Source organism: Rutidosis leptorrhynchoides, chromosome 9 (genome assembly GCF_046630445.1).
Source record: "Rutidosis leptorrhynchoides isolate AG116_Rl617_1_P2 chromosome 9, CSIRO_AGI_Rlap_v1, whole genome shotgun sequence".
Classification (NCBI taxonomy): Eukaryota; Viridiplantae; Streptophyta; class Magnoliopsida; order Asterales; family Asteraceae; genus Rutidosis; species Rutidosis leptorrhynchoides.
In genome coordinates this window covers 117797005-117803947 of record NC_092341.1, presented here as the reverse complement: position 1 = coordinate 117803947, position 6943 = coordinate 117797005, and positions in this window count along the sequence as shown.

Here is a 6943-nt window from a genome sequence, read left to right as displayed (position 1 = left end):
TTGTTGGACTAAGTACACTACCTCTTAAAGCTCTATATGACCATTTGTTCCTCCCTGAATCTTTCTTCATCTCTTCATTTATCTCCATTAACTCTAATTTCTTTTCCCTTAATGCCTCACTCAGTTCATCCAATGCATTACCATGTTTGTTCGTGACAACTGGTCGAGAAAACATAAGAAAATATATGAATAAATACCCCGAGTATACACACAAGGTTGAGTAGCGGTTTATAAAGATGAATTACTTCTTAACATAATTAATTTTTCAAAATTCAAATATGTTGATGAAAAAAGCTAATAATATTATAATAACAACCTAGGTCCTTTTTTTTTTTTTTTTTTTTTTTTTTTAAGTTCATTAAGAAGTTTGATAAATTTTGTCATTTTGTGTATGTTTCAAGCAACTTCGAAGTTCCAACCCATTTGGGTCATTCTAGCTGTTTTCACTTTAACCACTTCTGAAAGCTTTATCCATTTGACTGTTAGAGAAAAAGTAATACCTGGACTTTTAGACAGATTTGGGTCATTGTTGCTAGACAATTGCTTCGACACATAATCTTTAATACAACTCCATAAATCTGTAAACAACCACATCAAAATAGTTCAACTTATACAATTATTTAGTAAAGTAATTACATTAGAAAGTCACTGCAAACCTATACAGAAATCCCAGAAACCAAGCTTTTCAAAATCTAATATCGTAAAAATGTTTTTAGCCACGCTTGGGAAGGAATCATTATGCCGCAGTAAATCAAATTGCAAAGTTAGGTTTATAAGGAGCAACCCTCAGATTATCAGACTTCACATATCGTAATTGAATTAGTTTAATGCATATCTTCCTCCATGTGATATCTGTTCCACCATCATGACTCCTACCTACAACAAAATTTGACAATCATTTTTCTTAAACTGATTTTTTTTATTGCAAGTGTAAATCAACAAACAAATGGCAATCAGTATTATAAGACTAACGCTGCCAAGCGATTAAACCTGGTCCCATAAGAGATATTAGTTAAATTTGGATAAATTCAACCACTCGATCAACACTTGACGGGCCATAACGATTTTTGTAAACACAATTTAGTTAGACTCGTAACTTTTACCTTATGTATCAAAGTGGTTACATCAATGACTTTTAAATTTTGTATCAAAGTGGTTACATTTACGGAAGCAATTCAAAGGTATTTTGTATGCCCTTGTACCAAGGTTGAAAAAGACGCGAGACGGGGTCGAAACGGTAGCGACCTCAAAACGTCGCAACGGAAAAAACGGGGTCGAAACGGATGTTGACTAATGTTGACTTATATATATATAAATATATATTTACACATATTTTAGAGCTAAAAAACATTCGTTGAAAAGTTTGTACCTATAATTGCTATTAGCGTTAATATAATACAAAATAGAATACTAAACTAAGTCAATTTTGATTGATTTGGCCGACTTATGACCGATTTTAACAGAATTTCTGACTTTTGTCCGACGTTGACACAATTTTTCCAGCATTTGACCTGAATTTTGACCGTTGACCGGCTTATAAGAAAACGGGACGAGGTCGAAACAGTTTAGTCACCAAAACGCCGCAACGGGCGTCGCAACGGACGCCGTTTACAACAGCGCCTTGTACACTCATAATGAATCCAATCTGATATATTTAGACATATTAAAATATCACACATTTGTATTACCTAGAGGTGGCAAATAAAACCATTGAAATGTCCCGTTCATATTGATTATAAACGTTCCATATTAATTGATTTCGTCGCGAGGTTTTGACCTCTATATGAGACGTTTTTCAAAGACTGCATTCATTTTTAAAACAACCATAACCTTTATTTTATCGATAAAGGTTTAAAAAACATTACGTAGATTATCAAATAATGATAATCTAAAATATACCGTTTACACACGACCATTACATAATGGTTTACAATAAGAATATATTACATCAAAAATAAGTTTCTTGAATGCAGTTTTTACATAATATCATACAAGCATAGACTCCAAATCTTGTCCTTATTTTAGTATGCAACAGCGGAAGCTCTTAATAATCACCTAAGAATAAACATGCTTAAAACGTCAACAAAAATGTTGGTGAGTTATAGGTTTAACCTATATATTATCAAATCATAATAATAGACCACAAGATTTTATATTTCAATATACATCCCATACATAGAGATAAAATTCATTCATATGGTGAACACCTGGTAACCGACATTAACAAAATACATATAAGAATATCCCCTATCATTCCGGAAAATCCTTCGGACATGATATAAACGAATTCGAAGTACTAAAGCATCCGGTACTTTGGATGGGGTTCGTTAGGCCCAATAGATCTATCTTTAGGATTCGCGTCAATTAGTAGATCGGTTTACTAATTCTTAGGCTACCAAGCAAAAGAGGCATATTCGGCTTCGATCATTCACCCATATAATGTAGTTTCATTTACTTGTGTCTATTTCGTAAAACATTTATAAAACTGCATGTATTCTCATCCCAAAATATTAGATTTTAAAAATGGGACTATAACTCACTTTCACAGATTTTTACTTCGTCGGGAAGTAAGACTTGGCCACTGGTATGTTCAAAATATATTTACAACACTTTTAAATACATTTTGATGTTTTAAGTTTATTACGTCAGCTGTCCTCGTTAGTAACCTACAACTAGTTGTCCAAAGTTAGATGTACAGAAAAAAAATGATATATATTATCTTGAATCAATCCACGACCCAGTGTATACACGTCTCAGGCTAGATCACAACTCAAAGTATATATATTTTTGAAATCAACATCAACCCTGTATAGCTAACTCCCACATTACTGCATATAGAGTGTCTATGGTTGTTCCAAATAATATATACACATGGGTTGATATGATATGTCAAAACATTTGCATACGTGTCTATGGTATCTCAAGATTACATAATATATTAGAATACATGTATAATACAATATAAGTTAGCTAGGATAAGATTAATATAGATTTGTTACCAATTTTCACGTAGCTACAACAAGAAAAATTATCCAATCTTGTTTTACCCATAACTTCTTCATTTTAAATCCGTTTTGAGTGAATCAAATTGCTATGGTTTCATATTGAACTCTATTTTATGAATCTAAACAGAAAGAGTATAGGTTTATAGTCGGAAATATAAGTTACAAGTCATTTTTGTAAAGGTAGTCATTTCAGTCGAAAGAACGACGTCTAGATGACCATTTTAGAAAACATACTTACACTTGGAGTTTAACCATGATTTTTGGATATAGTTTCATGTTCATAAGAAAAATCATTTTCCCAGAAGAACAACTTTTAAATCAAAGTTTAACATAGTTTTTAATTAACTAATCCAAAACAGCCCGCGGTGTTACTATGACGGCGTATATCCGGTTTTACGGTGTTTTTCGTGTTTTCCGGTTTTAAATCATTAAGTTAGCATATCATATAGATATAGAACATGTGTTTATTTGATTTTAAAAGTCAATTTAGAAGGATTAACTTTTGTTTGCGAACAAGTTTAGAATTAACTAAACTATGTTTAAGTGATTTCAAGTTTAAACCTTCGAATAAGATAGCTTTATATGTATGAATCGAATGATGTTATGAATATCATTACTACCTCAAGTTTTGTGGATAAACCTACTGGAAAAGTGAAAAATGGATCTAGCTTCAAAGGATCTTGGATGGCTTGAAAGTTCTTGAAGTAGAATCATGACACGAAAACAAGTTCAAGTAAGATTTTCACTCGAAATAAGATTGTTATAGTTATAGAAATTGAATCAAAGTTTGAATATGAGTATTACCTTTTATTAGAAAGATATCTTACTGTAAATAAGAAAGATTTCTTGAGGTTGGATGATCACTCTACAAGATTGGAAGTAAGCTAGCAAACTTGGAAGTATTCTTGATTTTATGAAACTAGAACTTGTAGAATTTATGAAGAACACTTAGAACTTGAAGATGGAACTTGAGAGAGATTAATTAGATGAAGAAAATTGAAGAATGAAAGTGTTTGTAGGTGTTTTTGGTATTTGGTATATGGATTAGATATAAAGGATATGTAATTTTGTTTTCATGTAAATAAGTCATGAATGATTACTCATATTTTTGTAATTTTATGAGATATTTTATGCTAGTTGCCAAATGATGGTTCCCACATATGTTAGGTGACTCACATGGGCTGCTAAGAGCTGATCATTGGAGTGTATATACCAATAGTACATACATCTAAAAGTTGTGTATTGTACGAGTACGAATACGGGTGCATACGAGTAGAATTGTTGATGAAACTGAACGAGGATGTAATTGTAAGCATTTTTGTTAAGTAGAAGTATTTTGATAAGTGTCTTAAAGTCTTTCAAAAGTGTATAAATACATATTAAAACACTACATGTATATACATTTTAACTGAGTCGTTAAGTCATCGTTAGTCGTTACATGTAAATGTTGATTTGAAACCTTTAAGTTAACGATCTTGTTAAATGTTGTTAACCCAATGTTTATTATATCTAATGAGATGTTAAATTATTATATTATCATGATATTATGATATATTAATATATCTTAATATAATATATATACATTTAAATGTCGATACAACTATAATCGTTACATATATGTCTCGTTTCGAAATCATTAAGTTAGTAGTCTTATTTTTACATATGTAGTTCATTGTTAATACACTTAATGACATGTTTACTTATAATTTATCATGATTAAACATAGTGTATCAATATCTTAATATGATTCATATGTATTTAGTAAGAAGTTGTTATAACGATAATCGTTATATATATCGTTTCGAGTTTCTTAATTCAATAAACTCAATTTTATGTATATAACTCATTGTTAAAATACCTAATGAGATACTTACTTATCATAATATCATGTTAACTATATATATAATCATATATATGTCATCATATAGTTTTTACAAGTTTTAACGTTCGTGAATCACCGGTCAACTTGGGTGGTCAAATGTCTATATGAAACCTATTTCAATTAATCAAGTCTTAACAAGTTTGATTGCTTAACATGTTGGAAACACTTAATCATGTAAATATCAATTTCATTTAATATATATAAACATGGAAAAGTTCGGGTCACTACAACCATTTACTTACAGATGGGTAAATTCGGGCCGTACTTGGATTTAATTTCCCTCGTTTACCAAATCGAACAACACCTTTCCAAGGTGCAACCTTAAGCATGACCATCTCTCCAATTTCAAATTCTATATCTTTTCTTTTAATGTCGGCGTAGCTCTTTTGTCGACTTTGGGCGGTTTTCAACCGTTGTTGAATTTGGATGATCTTCTCGGTAGTTTCTTGTATTATCTCCGGACCCATAATCTGTCTATCCCCCACTTCACTCCAACAAATCGGAGACCTGCACTTTCTACCATAAAGTGCTTCAAACGGCGCCATCTCAATGCTTGTATGGTAGCTGTTGTTGTAGGAAAATTCTGCTAACGGTAGATGTCGATCCCAACTGTTTCCGAAATCAATAACACATGCTCGTAGCATGTCTTCAAGCGTTTGTATCGTCCTTTCGCTCTGCCCATCAGTTTGTGGATGATAGGCAGTACTCATGTCTAGACGAGTTCCTAATGCTTGCTGTAATGTCTGCCAGAATCTTGAAATAAATCTGCCATCCCTATCAGAGATAATAGAGATTGGTATTCCATGTCTGGAGACGACTTCCTTCAAATACAGTCGTGCTAACTTCTCCATCTTGTCATCTTCTCTTATTGGTAGGAAGTGTGCTGATTTGGTGAGACGATCAACTATTACCCAAATAGTATCAAAACCACTTGCAGTCCTTGGCAATTTAGTGATGAAATCCATGGTAATGTTTTCCCATTTCCATTCCAGGATTTTGGTTTGTTGAAGTAGACCTGATGGTTTCTGATGCTCCGCTTTGACCTTAGAACACGTCAAACATTCCCCTACGTATTTAGCAACATCGACTTTCATACCTGGCCACCAAAAATGTTTCTTGAGATCCTTGTACATCTTCCCTGTTCCAGGATGTATTGAGTATCTGATTTTATGAGCTTCTCTAAGTACCATTTCTCTCATATCTCCAAATTTTGGTACCCAAATCCTTTCAGCCCTATACCGGGTTCCGTCTTCTCGAATATTAAGATGCTTCTCCGATCCTTTGGGTATTTCATCCTTTAAATTTCCCTCTTTTAAAACTCCTTGTTGCGCCTCCTTTATTTGAGTAGTAAGGTTATTGTGAATCATTATATTCATAGATTTTACTCGAATGGGTTCTCTGTCCTTCCTGCTCAAGGCGTCGGCTACCACATTTGCCTTCCCCGGGTGGTAACGAATCTCAAAGTTGTAATCATTCAACAATTCAATCCACCTACGCTGCCTCATATTCAGTTGTTTCTGATTAAATATGTGTTGAAGACTTTTGTGATCGGTATATATAATACTTTTAACCCCATATAAGTAGTGCCTCCAAGTCTTTAATGCAAAAACAACCGCGCCTAATTCCAAACCATGCCTCGTATAATTTTGTTCGTGAATCTTCAATTGTCTAGACGCATAAGCAATTACTTTCATTCGTTGCATTAATACACAACCGAGACCTTGATTTGAGGCGTCACAATATATCACAAAATCATCATTCCCTTCAGGTAATGACAATATAGGTGCCGTAGTTAACTTTTTCTTCAATAACTGAAACGCTTTCTCTTGTTCATCCTTCCATTCAAATTTCTTCCCTTTATGCGTTAATGCAGTCAAGGGTTTTGCTATTCTGGAAAAGTCTTGGATGAACCTTCTGTAGTAACCAGCTAGTCCTAAAAACTGGCGTATGTGTTTCGGAGTTTTTGGGGTTTCCCACTTTTCAATGGTTTCAATCTTTGCTGGATCCACCTGAATACCTTCTTTGTTCACTATGTGACCGAGGAATTGAACTTCTT